Here is a 17,209-nt window from a genome sequence, read left to right on the forward strand (position 1 = left end):
CCAAAGAAGGAGAATGGAAAAAATAGAAGAAACGTTACCAAAGTAGAAGAAGATGATGACAACAAATGAGACAAAAGGTAGAAAGAGACAAAAATGGAGAGGAAACATAAGGAGCAAGAGATTATTAAGGAACAGAAACTTGTGGAAATAGAACCTCTACAAGTAGAAGAAGAAAGATGGAGAGGATGAAGAGGAAAAGAAACAGGGGAGATGAGGAAAAAGAAGTATGCGTAGAAGATGAAATAGAAGAAAAAGGAGGAAATGCAAAAAAAAATAAAGAAAAAGAAATGTGGAAATAAGATAGACTTTCGCTTTCAAAAGTGGAATTATTACAACGTCACTAAATAACCAGAATTATCAAAGATGATAACATTGAAGAACATGATCAAGAGAAAAATGCTAAAGAAAGTTATGAAAAGAAGAAAAAAAAAATCGATGATACCAGGGGACGTACCCTAGAGGCACATCAATCTATTGGAATTTCAAAATCAATTTACCTCATGGATAGAACATGAAGCTTCACCACAGAGTGTGATGTTTCAATTCAAAACACGAGCAGACATGTATTACACAGCTTGAATACTGATCAGAAAACTCTCTTTGAAGAGTCTGTCATGATTCTATTATTGCTTCACATGTACTTGTATATTATTATGCCATTGATGTCTTAATATGCAGGGCCTATTCTTTCAGTCTTACTTTTTTTCCTCACTCTTTTTTGTATGTATGTAGAGTTCCAAGTTCCAACTTGATGGTAAAATTCAGTGCATATACTGTTTACAAGTTGGCCATTGAAAGGAGGAAAGGAATGTACTTGACTGATTTTTTTTTTTTTGGGGGGGGTCAACAATGTACATTTGCTCACTATGAGTACAGAAAATTAGAAAGAGAAAAATAATATCATAAATAGCAACAATACAGTTTTTCAGGGCCTGATTGCTTCAATTGTTGTGTACAATCATTTGTGAAAATCTACCAGGTATATACATGTACATGTATATTACTCGACCTTTGTATGGTACATGTACTTCAATTAATCAAATACTTACAAACTGCTTTTCAATATACTTTTGCAAACCACATGTTTCTTTATTTAAATAGGCATGAGAACAGACACTTCATACCTACTGCTCAAAATAATGCTTAAGGGTAAGTAGTGCTACATTTTAGAATTACAACACAAAAAATACCTCCAGAAAAGAAAATTAGACATCTCCTCTATGTGACAGAAGTGTGAATCAACATCCAAGCTTTGACACGCCTAAGTGACAATGACGTCATGAAAATGAAGGGTTTCTCAGATGATAAGCAGTATTTATTATTGACTCAAAGAAAATGTTTCTTACACTTGGGATGTGAAGTGAACCTGAGATAGGCAATGGGTACGTATTTAAACATTGCTATCTTTCTGATCAGCTTTTCTTTAAAAGTATTCTCTAAACCAGGGAGGGAAGTGTAGTTCACTTCCCTGCTGTAACCTTCACAGTTTAATAAAACATTTTCAATTCTCCATGCCAAATACAATTTGAGAAATGTCAAGTTTGGGAAAACTAACTACTGTATGACATATATCAAAACCCCCCAAAAGCAATGCATGTACAATGTAGAAGTACATGTACATTGTATGATGAAAAAAAACCATTTTTTTTTCTTCAGTCACTAATAAATTCAATGTAACTTTTCCTTCAAAGATTAGTTCATATTGAAAACATACAGTACATGTGTAATCCCTGTCCGGCTTACATGTACATGGAAATACCAGAGAAGACTATGTCAGTAAAATCTTTCACCTCAAAAATCTCTTTTTATATTGTATATGAAAGGCTACGTATCTGTAAAAATGTGTATTCCCCATCCTGAAACCTTCAAAATTCTTTATGATTGTCAAAATGAAAATAGAAAGCTTATTATTTTCATTTTGACACATCATGAGTCATCAGTAAGTACTAAAGGCTTCACACATCCTCCTTCACTCTGAAAAATATTGGGTAAAAATCCAGTGTGATGAAAATTTTGCGCATTCTTCAAATTGCTGCTTATTTTTCAACCTTACTGGACAATATGCTTCCCGCATTGGGTAAAATACTGCCCCAAAGTGGTTGGACACATAATTACCTTCCTGCTGGTTAAAATTTTACCCAATATTTTTTAAAGTGTTGGGACTCAATTTTTTTCCTATATACATGTACATGTAGGTCTACATGTACATACACTTTCATTAAATCTCATTTCAAAATGTACTATTATTTTTCATCCCCAAATATGAAAATAGTACTACACAGCAGACTTCTCTACAAAATTGTATTTTATTTCCACACATTCAAAGGTTTAAAATACAATATAGGGATTAAAAAAAATATCACTTCAATATTCACCCCTCAAAATACTATCAATTGATAATGAGAAAAAATAAAAAGAAGAATTAATAGAATTAACAAATTACCGGTAATCAAAATAAACTGATTAAAATGAAAAAAAAATAAGAAAACGGTATAAAAGTACCATTGCAATCATAAATTATTTCTATACATCACCTTTTCCAATTCACACTTATTATTATTAATTTGAAAGCACTAAGACATCAAAAAAGGATGCATGTTTTATGCTGTAAAATCCCAAAATGTATTTTCTGCTAAATGAAAAATTCAATTTAATATACAGATATAAAACAAGTAAAACACTATGCTTTACATGTATCGGTACATGCATACATGTACATGTACATGTACAGTACACAAATTTAAGAGAGCAAATTTATTGAATGGACATATCAATTCTTAATTGTACAGGTACAATCCTACTGTATCTGACCCTATGGCACAAGTTGCATACTTTTTCTCTCACATTTTTTTAAACTCTTGTTGCAACATTTCTTAACTCATGTCCCTATGACACAAGTTGCATACTTTTTCTGATTTTTCTCTCACATTTATTGTTTACTCTTGTTGCATCACCCCAATACATTTATGTACATACATGTATCTTTCCCCGACTGTTGATTACTAGTATACTTTTCAGATTATATCCACTGGTACATGTAGTTTGTAAACATTGTCTGAAATGTACTACATGTTCATGTTAAACAGTTTGTGGTTCAACTAAACTCATTCGCAGTACATGTACACATGTTTATTCTCACTCTACAGCGCGTCCCAAAAAAAACTATACACTTTTGAAATGGCCGCCAAATAAAAAATCTAGCACTTTGGGGAAAAAGACTCTCATATATGGAAAGCCAATGAAGTCAACTTTCAAATGACACCAAAAAGTTGGAAAAATATTAATGCTTGAGCGAGCACTGCCCACTGAAACAAAGGGTATGAAAATTATGGTGGGCTGGAATTAGCCTTCCAATTTATTTCAGTTGTTGAGAGGCAAATCATTTCGAACTTGCAAAGTTAAGGGCGTTGTGATAAATTAATGATCAACCTTGATCAGTTTTGATAGCTTAAGCAATTTTTTTAAGTTATTGAATTGAACTTTTATGCATGAGTGAACACAAATTACACTTTTGGAGCAGCATTTCAGCTTTATCATTTGGATCTCTTTTGGGGCAGCATTTCAACTTTATCATGGCGATCTCAGCAATGTGTTCATGGGAGTCGGCCAGTCGGATTAATAGGGGGTGAGATAGGGCTTAAGTGGGAGAAGTAGGTTGATGGAATAAGGGTCAACAGAACATTCAGCCCCGCCCCCTCCCTCTTTCCCACCCTCCCCTCCTGTTGAGAGACTTATGGCTATTCTTATGTACGCGTGAAGTCCAGAGCAGAATGTTGGTTTAATGATTAATTCTGAATTAGGGCATCAACTTTTTCCTATCAATCATTCAATCAACAATTTATCAGTAAATTAACTCATTCAATGTGCAATATGATCAATAAAACATTAATTTTTTCCAATAAATTATTTCATTAATCATCATAATCATTATTTTTTTTGGTAATCATTCAAACTGACCATCAGCCACCGGTCACTTGGCAGTTAAGTTTTGAAAAGGCTACAATCCGGGAGATGGGACAGAGAGAGAGAGGGGGGGGGCTGGAAAATGGAGATGAAGAGGGGAGGGTACCTATGACTTTTAATTTGTAAAAGGACAAAAAGAAGAGGAATGCCCTTTTAACCAAGTCTTAGCATACCTCGCCCTCTTGCTTGTAACAGGTACATGTACCATCACATTACTCTGACTCTCATGAACACACTTCTGATGTCCACAAGATGAATATGCTACACTAAAATTGAATTCCTGTTCACTCATGCAGTACATTTCAATTGAGTAATTCATGAAATTTGCCTATTAAAACCAAAACTTATCTCACTCATGAATAGCAGAACACCCTTAGCTTTGTAAGTTCCAAAGGACTAACCTCTCAAAAAACTGTATGGCTAATTCCTGCCCAGCCTAGCCAAGCTTAGTCTCCCAGGAGGAGAAAGGTGGGGGGGAGGGGGTAGAGATGGAGGGAGGGGTTGCTAAATGTTCTGTTGACCTTAAGCCCATCAACTTACTTCACCTACCTAAGTCATATTACCCCCTCTTCTCCTGACTGTCATGAAGACATTGTTAAGATCCACATGCATGATCCACATGATAAAGCTGCACTAAAAATTGCAATTCATGATCACTCATGCATTAAATTTCAATTTAATAACGTATGAAATTTTCACAAACAACAAACTGATAACATCTGATCTTTAACTAACCAAATAACCTTCAACTTTGCAAGTACCAAACAAAAAATCTGAAAGAAATTGGAAGGCTAATTCCAGCCCACCCTAATTTGCATACCCTCTGTTTCAGTGGGCAGTGCTCGCTCAAGCATGAATAGTTTTTCAACTTTTTGGTGTCATTTGAAAGTTGACTTTATTGACTTTCCATATCTATAAGTCTTTTCCCCCAAAGTGCTACATTTTTTATTTGGCAGCCATTTCAAAAGTGTATAGTTTTTTTTGGGACGCACTGTACATCAAAAGGGATATTAAGGATATGCTCAAAATGAAAGTAAATTTTTTTCAGGGCATAAACTCTCTGTGCATGCAGACTACATTACACACAATACACCACGAATCCTTGAAATTCTGCCAGACAACAACATGACACATTGGTACGAAGATGGGTTACCATGGAAACAACATCATTCCGACTGTAGATTGTGAGGCAGAGAAAGACCCTGTAGGGGAGTCTGTTAAAAGACCGAATTCCCAAACAACATGTAACAGGAGGATAACAAGAAAAAAATGATCTGTATAGATCTGAGAAAAGAGGATATGAAATGCAGAAAATTCTTGCCATCCGTTGGAAAACATTTTGCATCAGTTGTGTACTCATTGCATAGTTGTTTCATACACCCTATCCATCGAGCATCTGTCCACTGTGATTTCATACGCGCAAAACATTTTGAGCTGCAAACAAAACTTTCAGAAAGGATATTACTCTCTGCCATGTACAGTGGCGGACCGTGACCCGAAGGAGGGCACAGCATTGTTCACAAACAATACAGTGCCCCTTCAATGCTTTGTCTCCTCCGGGTCACCGTCCGCCACTGGCCATGTACGATGTAAATCTGCGACACAAGCAACAAACATTCTGTATCTTTTATCATCTGCTTTATCCTCACTGAATCCTCTGGACATCCTCGCAACTCAAATCCATTGTAGCAGAAAAATGGGAAAAGGGGGGAAAGAAAATGTACATTGAATGTCTTATGGACATAGTCTAAAGGATGTATTAAAGCACAACTTGTATAAAAAGTATTCAAAGCTGTCATCCACTTTCATTCGCTAGGCTTCCGATGAACATCCCCGCTATAATGAACAAAGTCTGTTCTTTCCATTCGTTTTCGCAATTTTTTTTGCAAATTTCTGTCTATTTCTGGAGCAGATGAAAACAGATAGCGCCACCCCTAAACTTTTGCTTGTCCATTGTGTCCCTAATGCATATATGATTTGTGTCCATCAGCCAGTGGGACTGGGACTTTTAAATGATTGATGCGTTAAACAACAATTGAAAGGTGTTTAAGTTTAAAGTTGATTATCCCTTAACCGATGTTCTGACAAATAATGAACCTTGTAATCAGATGTTAATCCTCAAAATCTTAATTATCTGCCAACTACAAAGACTAGATTTTAACTTCAGCTAATGGGAATAAAAATGAATGATATTTGACCTGCAAACATCAACTTTCAACAAGAACAGTAGGGGAAGGCGGGGTAAGTTGAGCATAGGGGCAAGTTGTGCCACCACCTCCAGGCCAATAATGAATGATTCGGACATTGTGGTGGTGTCATGTATTGATGACCCATTACATAACCCTTTACCCAACCATGTTGTTTTCGACTTTGAAACAAAAAGTACTTTTTTAGACGGAAAAATACAAATTTCAGCAAAAAAGTGAAAAGGGGTGTAAAATACTGGAGTGCTGTTTCCCCACACACGTCTTTAAATATGATAAAGAAATAATAACAATATTGTTAGACCAGGTATGGATCTTCATTCTTTTCATAGTCTTTTAAATGATGGATGCATAAGAAATGAGTGGATGTGAAAATATCGCATTAAGTTCGGACTGGGGTACTTTGAGCCAGCCAACATGGGGCAAGTTGAGCCATGGTAATTCTTATGGTAATAAGAGTGAAAAATAAAAAAAACTTGAAAAGCCATTGATATGCAGGCAGAAAGGTGTAAATTCACATGACAGTTCTTTTACTTTTAGTGGATGTTAGTATTTATAGAGAATTAGCAAGTGAAAAGACTTTAAATAAAAAATTGTCATGCTGCTTCTTCTTCATACATTTTGTACATAGTTTTTGTGGCCCAACTTACCCCAGGAGGTGGCACAACTTACCCCACATATGGGGCAAGTTGAGCCATTTGACATCGTTTTTTTCAAAGGTCACAATGAATTTCAGTGTGGGGGTAGAAAGTTATATATAGGTGAAAAATGTTCCAAAGAATCAAATTTAAAGGCAAGTTACTTATTTCTACAATATTATTAGTCATATCAATTCTAACATGCAAAATGCAAAAAGTGTCACAACTTACCCCGCCTTCCCCTATAGTATGATGTACCCAAACACTACAATTAAAGATGTTCTCCAAAAAATATAACAAAATAGGTAAGCCTCTGTGACCTTTGACCTTTCTTCAACATGGTGGGTCACAAACAAATACTAGTAGGTAATGAATTGGAGTGTTTAGGATCAGGATGCTGCATAAAGGTCATTGATCTTTCCAGGCAATGATGCTACATTTTCTTTTATATCCACAGGGTTTTTGTCTCTGGTCATTAAAGAATGTTATTTTTTTGCTCCACAAAATGTAATTTGCTATTCTCACTATTCATATGCTCTGCCACTATCATTTTGTGTGCCTCTCAATGAATACTTATCATTAGGTATATAACCTTGCCTATGGATACAAGACTACAATTTACGTTTTTTATCTACATGTACTTTTATTATAGGCAAGGTTGCACCTAATGACCAGGGCTCCATAACACAAAGATTAGCGATCAATCGCTAAATGAACTGACCAATCAATATCAATGTTACACGCACATTAGTTTTGAAATACTGATGAGTGACCAATCAGTGAGGTTCTTTCATATTTGCAATTCATCGCAAACCTTTGTGTTACAGAGCCCAGAAGTCATGTTATATGACCTTGCCTAGCCACTGACAACAAGTTTCAAAACTATTCTCTTCTGTTCCCTCTAAAACTAAGAAATACATATTTTCTATATTAAAATTTGACTGTGGATATGAAACTTACAGTTTGCGTGCTCGATGTATACAACCACAGGTGCGCAGTGCGCACATGGTTGTGTTTGCACAGATGTTGTTGAATTTTAATTCCTAACTTGAGATCTACATGTAAACAGAATTAGAATTTTGATTTCTAACTTTAGATCTAACTCACATGCATTATAATTTAAAATATCTTACAAGAAAATTAGAAAACTTTCAACTAATAAGAGCACAATTTCAAATTTGTTCAATCACTGACCCACAGAAAACACTGGTAGTCGCAGCAGCCATTCGCTCCCACAATAAGCTCGCAGCTGATGAAAGCAACCCAGAACCATTCAGTTGACTTTATCTGTGAAAATTCAATGCAGTTGAAATGTATGTGGTTTGCTTCTTTATTTGTTACTTTGAAGATACATGCAAGATCCTAAATTTGCAAGAAAGATATTGAACTCGGAACAAAACCAAGGATTTCTTCATTTTTAGCGCATTTTTCAGCCATCCTGCTTCCTGTTGTCTGCAGTATTATTATTAATATATATATATCATATTAATTGTAAAACATTTGTTTCAGTCCAAAAATATCATTTACTTAGCACTTGTTATGTGTTTATTGACCGACGCAGTATTTTACGATTCATGATATTTATCGGCCGATTCAAGTACTTTTTAAAATCCAAGTTGGCAGCTGTACACGCGTGTGGTATCTTGGTATCAATAACAAAAGATTAAGAAATGGCGACGTAAACAGACTGGGTAAGTTAACGCTTGTGCTCTTATGTTTTTTCAAATTTAGTACTATTTATTTCATAAATATAAGGACCTTTATTAAAAATGGGGGGTTAATATGGTTTGGGCCCATTTACGTTAGTTTGGGCTCCAAACCCCAGGGGGGGCACTTACATTGACGATTGGATACCATGCGCGACCCAAAAAACATGTAAAAAGGATGTCTTTTTCATGATAGGGCACGTTACGTACGTAACATGATAAGGGTGTCAAAAACACAAAAATATTGAAAAAAGGGTATCTAATTCGCTCGGAAAAATATACGTGTTTGGGTCAAATATGCGGGGATGATGAAACAAAATCCAAATGTTTTATAAAGGATGTCCTTTTTGCCCCAACACTACGTGTTTAGAGTCCAATTTGCGCGAGGTGTGGAAGGTGGGGCCGTACTAAACCAAAATAATGGTGTCTAAAGGTAAAACCGACGACCGACAGATGCGTGACATAACAATAAAATATTTCTGTACTTGTTTAGGGGTTCATTTCAGGGAATACTTGCTAAGAGTATCGTTTTGTTTCCAATACTTGTTAAAGGACAAGTCCACCCCAACAAAAACTTGATTTGAATAAAAAGAGAAAAATTAAACAAGCATAACACTGAAAATTCCATCAAAATCGGATGTAAAATAAGTTATTGCATTTTAAAGTTCCGCTTATTTTCAACAAAACAGTTATATGAACAAGCCAGTTACATCCAAATGAGGGAGTTGATGACATCACTCACTCACAATTTCTTTTCTATATGAAATATTCAATATTTTTATTTTCTTGTCATTGTCATGTGAAATAAAGTTTCATTCATCCCTGAACACGTGGAATTCCATTATTTTAACATTTTGTGCTTCAGGCCAGGAGATCCTAATTGTCAAATTCGTAAAAATAGAAAAATGGTATAATTCAAACAATAAAAAACAAAAGAAATAGTGAGTGAGTGACATCATCGACTCTCTCATTTGAATGTAACTGGCTCGTTCATATAACTATTTTGTTGAAAATAAGCGAAACTTTGAAATGTCATAACTTTCTTATTTTACATCCAATTTTGATGAAATTTTCAGAATTGTGCTTGTCTGATTTTTCTCTATTGATTCAAATCAACAATTTTCTGAGGTGGACTTGACCTTTAAGGGGTGAATTTTTAGAATATGGAAAATGCATTGCTGTACTTGTTTAGGGGCTGTTCTGGGAAGACTTGCCAACTTATAGTAATTTGTTTCCAATACTTGTTAAGGGTAGGGTTTCACATGCCAATACTTGTTAAGGGGTGCATTTTTAGAATATGGAAAATATGTGTTTAGGTTGCTTTTCAAGACCCCATGGTCGCGCATGGTATCCACTCATCAATGGAAGTGCCCCCCTCGGGCTCCAAACGTAATGGACAACTGTTGATTTAGCCTTACTTTGACCGTGGGAATCTCATCCCTACACAGGGATAAATGAGATCCACTACCAGGTATCATTGGGAAGTACGGTAAGCCTACGTAGTAAATATTTTTTACTCCCCAGATACCCCACTACTAGGGCTAGGCACTTGTTCACTGCGACCATCCTGCCTGTGGGGAGTCTACGACTACAGGTAGGACTATGGTACGCCAATGCTGTACATAGCACACACTTTAAAAAAACATTAAAATATCACTTTTGTGACCAAAATTGCTAATTTCCATACAAGTGCAATTTATTTTTCAGTAGTAATGTGGGAATAATTTTTGTATTCATCAGAGCGCTCAAAAACTTGAATTTTGGGCATATTTATGTGTACGCCCTCTATTGGTGGAAAATAATATGGCAAGAAAATTTTCATTTTTCAATCTCAATTTCTAATCAACAAAAAAATATTTTAAAGGGGAAGTTCACCCTGACAAAAAATTTATTGTAAAAATAATTAAAAATATTGCCGAAGGTTTGAGAAAAATTCATCAAATAATTAAAAAGTTATTAGAATTTCAATTATTTGATTTGTGACGTCATATGCGAGCAGCATTCCTACATAGCGAATGGTAAAAAATCAATGAAATGTCATTTTCTCAGAAAATTGAAAATGGTTTTCACTGTACCTTTTGTATATCAATAGACAAATCATTTCACACCCGATCATGAATAGAAAACAAAATTAAGTCATCAGGAACCATGCAAAATTTGAAATTCATGCATTTTATATTACATAACACATGGGGCAGCTGCTCGTTTATGACGTCACAAATCCAAAACTTTGAACTCTAATAACTTTCTTACTCTTTAACGGATTTTCCTCAAACCTTCACCTATATTTTTTACTATTTTTCTGCTATTTTTACAACAAAGTTTTCTTCAGGGTGAACTTCCCCTTTAAAGAATCAAATTTACATTTAAGAGCCAAGTTATGAATGGCTATATTGAAAACTACTAGTGTAAGAAGATCAAGCATTTGTCCTATAGAAAAAAGAAAATAAGCCAAAATTGCCACCCTTTATTTTGCCACACATGGAGATGTAACTGAGAACAAGGTTATATCATAACCTTGTTCATTGAATGAGTGGGGCTAGGCTACTACTAGACCAATAGCTTCAGTCTCTGTATTTTGGGTGTTCCGCTGAACTACGTTGGCTCCACTCACCATACATAGACTGAAGAGCTTAGGGGCCCGTGGCTACTGACAACGTATAGTGAACTAGAGTTTTATAGATCACGATTTAAAACTGTTTTTTTGAGCGAAATTTACATTTTCATGGTTCCCATTATCAGGGAAATATAAATAACTTAAGTAATTGCATACCTTGGACCGGAGTTATTGAAAAAAAATCCACTGGATGATTGAGAAATCTGTCATCAAAGACATTTTCTCCTGACCTGACGGTTTTTCTTGCAAGTTGCCATCTTGAATGACGTCATTATCGTTATTAACTTAATTAATGTCTCGATATATCACGATTATAACTAGTATCGTTTGTCTTCGTGTAGTGTATCGTATTATTGTATTCGTATATTGCCTTGTAGGTGTGCTGGTGGAATGCAATATCGATATCACATTTGTAAATTGTTGACGCCCTCTCCGTTCGTTTGTAAATATTTCATAGTTTGGCTGCCATTTTGATCGATTTCGCTGTGCTTTTCCCAACTAAACATCAGTAAAGTATAATTTTCATGCATTTTCATGTATATCTTTTAAAGTAGTTTTAGGTTTAATAGTTCTATATTTTTAATTTGTAGTTCATATATCATTAGAGTGTAACTTCGATGTGTAATATAGCCCAAAAGTTTGGACTCTGAATTGACAAAAGTGCTGGTGTTATAACAAATGCGAGCCCACACGGACACTTTACCGTTGGTGAATGGGGATTACAGTAAAATGTCAGAAATTGTTGAATAAATCCCCAGAAACGACGGTTATTCCTGTCTAGGGCTACTACCCCATGATCCCACTTGTTCACTGCTACCACCCTGCCTGTGGGGAATTTACAGGTAGGACTATGGTATGCCAATGTTGTACAGAGCACACACTTTAAAAAATCATTAAAATATCACTTTTGTGATCCAAATTACTAATTTCCATACAGTTGCAATTTATTTTTCATTAGTAACTTGGGAATAATTTTTGTATTCACCAAAGTGCTCAAAAACTTGAATTTTGGGCATATTTTTTGTATGCCCTCTATTGGTGGAAAGTAATTTGGCAGGAAAATTTTCATTTTTTGATCTCTATTTTTAATTAAGAAAAAAATAATTAAAGAATAAAATTTAAATAAGAGTCAAGTTATATGAATAATAGGTGTAATGGAAACTGTCAGTGTAAAAAAATCAAGCATTTGCCCAAAAGAGAGAAAATAAGCCAAACATTGCCACCCTTATTTTGCCACACATGGAGATATAAGTGAGAACAAGGTTATATCATAACCTTGTTCATTGAATGAGTGCATGATCCTATTCTTTTATAGACAGGAATAACCGTCGTTTCTGGGGATTTATTCAACAATTTCTGACATTTTACTACAATCCCCATTCACCGACGGCAATGTGTCAGTACGAGCCTGCATGTATAATCTGGTCCGACAATTCGGCGGACGGGTTTTGTCCAGATTTTTTACTTCTTTTAGATTCTAAATGACATTATATTATCTTGGACGAAGGTCCACTATTGTCGTTAGACTCTAATCTTTCTACTGATAATATACACATTTTATAATATTTCGAAAATATACGTTACCGATGAGTTATTCCCCGGGTTATTCCTTATTTTTTGACTTTCTGCCGGAGAGGAAAATATGGCAGCCGTCGAGTTGTGCTTTTATCAAGGCTTTCAGATTAAATTTTCGATATCTTGGCCAATCAATGCGAGCAACAAGTTCCGAACGCACGCACATCAATATGTCCAAGCGCAAAGCAGCGGCACATATCGCGATAGGTAGCGACTGGTACATACGTCTGTAATGATGATGACGTCATCCAAGATGGCAACTTACATTGACCAACGAAAGGATCAAAGATGACAATGTTTCGATCATCATTTCAAAAGAATTAGCGGTAACTGAGGTCTAGGGTACGATATTTCTGAATTTTAAACATTTTTTTGCGTAAATATGGATGTGATTTCTTTTTCATAATATGACATTTTATGTACAAAAAACGATTGGAAAATCGGGTTTCCGCTGTTAGATCTAACGTTACTGCTAAAATACGTTGTCTGTACGTACGGGCCTCCAAGCTTTTCAGTCTATGTATTGGTGAGTGACCCAACGCAGTTCAGCGGAACAACCAAAATACAGAGACTGAAGCTTTTGGTCTAATTCTTTTATTCCTAATAGTAATACGAGAAGAAATTAAAAAAAAATACAATTACAAATGTTAAAAATCTCCTCGAAACAGACGGCTACCAGCTGTGACAGCTGTCTATAATTACACCTGAAACTGATTGATTGAAAAAGACTACTGACGATGACAGTGGCAGTGTCGGGTTTAGAAAACAAATCGAATTTGGCTCCGAGCTGCCAGCCCGACCCGGGCGCCCAAGCCCCAGCCCTAGGAATCGTACCCAGCCCGTTGCTTGCCGTTGGCATTCGACGAGGATCTCGATGAGAGCAGCTGCCAAAACGTAAGACATGTAATAGCAATTCATTCAACACACAATCAGCAAATATAATAACGATGTACAACACACTGATCATACCTGAAATTAATTAACTGGAAAAGGCTACTGACAGGTAAGTTAGCAAATCTGGACGATGAATCTTCAGCAAATCCAGCCTCAAAAAAGTCAAAGTCGAGAGACAGGAATTTGACCTGGGAAAAATAATGATGTTTGAAATACAGAGGGCGCCTGATCAAAAACAGAATGGAAAACCACTCCCCACTTCTCATAATTGCCTTTCAATATCATATCGTTGAGAAATAATTTTAAAAAATGCACATATTTAAATTTTGTAATGGTTTATGATGACTGATTTTTTTTTTATGAGCGGGTGTAAAATAATTTGTCTTTTGACTAAGCCAAAGGTACAGTAAAACCCATTTTCAGTTTTTGAGGAAAAGATATTTTGTTCATTTTTAAAATTTACGACACATGGGAAGCTGATCGCATATGACGTCACAAATGAAAAAATTAAGTGTTATAACTTTTAAAATTTTTACATGGATTTTCCTCAAACCACCAAATTTTTTATTGCTTTTCAGGGGGGGCTGCGGAAGTGGGGGGAGGGGGGAGGGGGGGGGGGTGGGGGTGCTGGGAGGCTTCAGCCCTTGAAAATGACCATATGATTGTTATTCTTTGCATGGTCAGCCCTCCCACTTTGAAAACCGATCCACGGCCACTGCTAATACTACTATTTTTACAAAAGTCCTTTTGTCAGGGTGAATTTCTCCTTTAAGATATCCCCCCTTTCAATCTCTCTCCTCCCCTCACTTTCTTCATCTCCCCCCCCCCATCTCCTCTGCATGTCTCTCTCATTCCCCTTTACAAATCTTTCCTTTTTACCTTAACAATGAGTTTTATCCAGGTTTCCCTCACGTGACATTCTGTTACTCCCCTTTTTCATATCATTCCAAGTAATATATTTTATCTGTGATATTCTTTTTTATTTTTCATATCTTAGTGATATTCTCTTCAGTTTTATGTCACATTGGCAATTTATGCACACCCATCTTGCATTTGCCATGAGCCCAAAATCATAAAATTTATTACACTATCACAAAAACTTCTATGATTACTAATTGAAATAAACATGTATTTTCATACAAATCTGGTGAGTGTTTCATAAAGCTGATCGTAAAGTTACGCACAACTTTACTCACGACTGGAACATGATCTTAGGTCCTAACTCAATTACATAGGGATATCACTTGGCATGAGAAAGGGTTACCAGACATGCGTAAAGTCATTCGTATCTTACGAACAGCTTTATTTTCCCCAGCTCAATACCATAAAATGCTTTGTTCTCATTTTTTTCTTATTCTCTTCTTCAATTATTATCTACAGGGTGATCTCAACCATCACAATGCACCTGTATTTTTTAAGGGAAAGTTCAGCATTATGAATCGGTTTTAACAAAACCAGAAAAATTTGAGAAAACAATTGAAATTTTGATGAAAATCCATTAGAGAATAAGGGTTGTGAATTCACTTTTTTTGTAAGCAGCTCCCCTATATTTCATGCAAAACAAATTCCATAAATCCATATTTTCAATAGAACATGATGAATAAAAATATTTTTCTTATAGACTGGGGTATGAACTGATGTGTCTGATCATATATCCACCACACAAATAAAGTCACTATCAATGCTTTGAGAAAAATGTACTTTGTGGAATTTATATTACACAACTATAGACCAGCTACTCACCTGTGACATCACAAAATGAAACCTTTAAAACTTCATAACTCTGTTGTTCTTGATAGACCTTCATTGAACCTTCACAAATATTTTTCATTATTTTTCTGCTTTTAATTAAACCAACTTTCATCAAGGTGAACTCCCCTTTTAACTCAAATTTGTAGTAACCAGCATATGAATGGTGAATGGCTATCGACGTTAAAGCCTGTGTATAGCTTTGGTAAAGGGTCAATAATGTGATTGATAATCGAATATCATCTAATATGACAGTCTTACTGAAGCGTAGAGACCGTTAGATATTTTTCCAACTGCACTTCTCTGAGAAAATTTCAAATATTCAAATCTTGGATATATAGCGCCCTCTCTCGGCGATGTTTGTTTTAAATTTTAAAAATGGGCATTCAAGCACTTATCTTATAAATTTAGTGATTAGATATCCAAAAGTTACAAAGAACATATCTTGAAAGTTTCAGCCCATTCCATGATTTGGAATAGGATTTAATTGAAAGACAAAAACACAGATATTTTAATTTGATCGGGTGACCCGATCAAGTTAAATTTCCATGTAAAATCGCAAAATTTATCCTGTAAAACACATTTTCATTTCATATCCTCCACATCATAACTGTTATAGGGCATATCCATTCATATTAGCTAGCAATGAATTGGAATAGTGATAGGTGCATTTTGGTGGATTTACCAAAACTATACACAAGCTTTAAGTTGAATGAGAAAGGTATGCTAGCAGACATGATAGTGAATACCGGGGTAGTTAAGTTGGGTTCTATGAGCAACATTGGGTGATTGTTTATTTTCCAGTGATATGCTTTCACATCAGTATAACATACTTTACTACTATACTATCTGACATACCCCTTTAATATTCTAGAGGAGCTATTCTGTAATTATCAAGAGTCCAAATCTGGCTTCTGAGTTATACAGGGAGACCCAATTTCTATGCGAAGTTGAAAAACAGCTACCAAGTATTTCCTTGGTGTAGTGGACAATCATATATTTCGGTTCCATAACATTTGCTCTGGCGATAATTACTCCGATGGAAAATCTGCATGTTAAGATAATCATAAAAGCTAACCTCCAAAACTAAATAAACCTAATCCCTATCTTTACATTACTCTGACTGAAACAAAAACGCTATTACAATCCTAACTCTAACCACTAGCGTACCTATGGGGGGGGCAGATGAGTCACAACTGATCCCTGACGAACCAGGGGCCCCCTCCTTTGAGGTTTTTTTTTTTTTTTTGTCAATTTTTTTTTCTGGTGCGAAATGTCCTTTATATCCTGTTGAGGACCTTTTTTTTTTTTTTTGCTTTTCAAATTTTTTGGCGGACGATTTTGCCCCCCATGTGGAAAATCCTTGATACGCTAATGACTCTAAACCCTATGCCCTCTGAGATATTAGGACCGGAGCAATTGTGGCAGGATAAAATGTTGTGTCACCTATATATCTCAATCGTAAATTTCTCAGATTCGACACATTATGGGGGTCAACATTTCAAAGCAGAATCACATGCCAAGTGAAACAATGCTATATTTAAGATATAAATGAAATTTATTTATAAATCCCTTACCATTAACACGTAATCTTGTCCTATTAAATTAGAAATAATTTCACACAGTTATAAATGTACTGTATACATAATATACATATAAGAACCACATTGGAAATATTCCACACATACCAACAAGATAATATTTTATGAATTTCCTTTGAAGTCTCACTCAAATAAATGTGCAGTCCGTCTGATTTTTTCTTAATACTAATGTTGCAGTACAATAAAAATTTATACAGACAGAAAATATTTAATATTACAGTCTAAAGCTATAGTGAAGGTTCAACAATTTGAATTATACTTG

At 35.3% G+C, this 17,209-nt stretch overlaps 1 protein-coding gene across 1 annotated transcript in view; it reads right to left on the reverse strand.

Moving 5' to 3' along the window:
* The window catches only part of LOC121412705 (zeta-sarcoglycan-like), a 53,291-nt gene extending 39,501 nt beyond the window's left edge, over positions 1 to 13,790 (reverse strand). Inside the window, 1 exon segment of the mRNA XM_041605484.1 lies at positions 13,673 to 13,790. The gene's annotated coding sequence lies outside the window, so the exon portion shown is untranslated.
* Positions 13,791 to 17,209: the final 3,419 nt, after the last annotated feature.

The sequence above is a fragment of the Lytechinus variegatus genome, chromosome 1 (genome assembly GCF_018143015.1).
Source record: "Lytechinus variegatus isolate NC3 chromosome 1, Lvar_3.0, whole genome shotgun sequence".
Lineage (NCBI taxonomy): Eukaryota > Metazoa > Echinodermata > Echinoidea > Temnopleuroida > Toxopneustidae > Lytechinus > Lytechinus variegatus.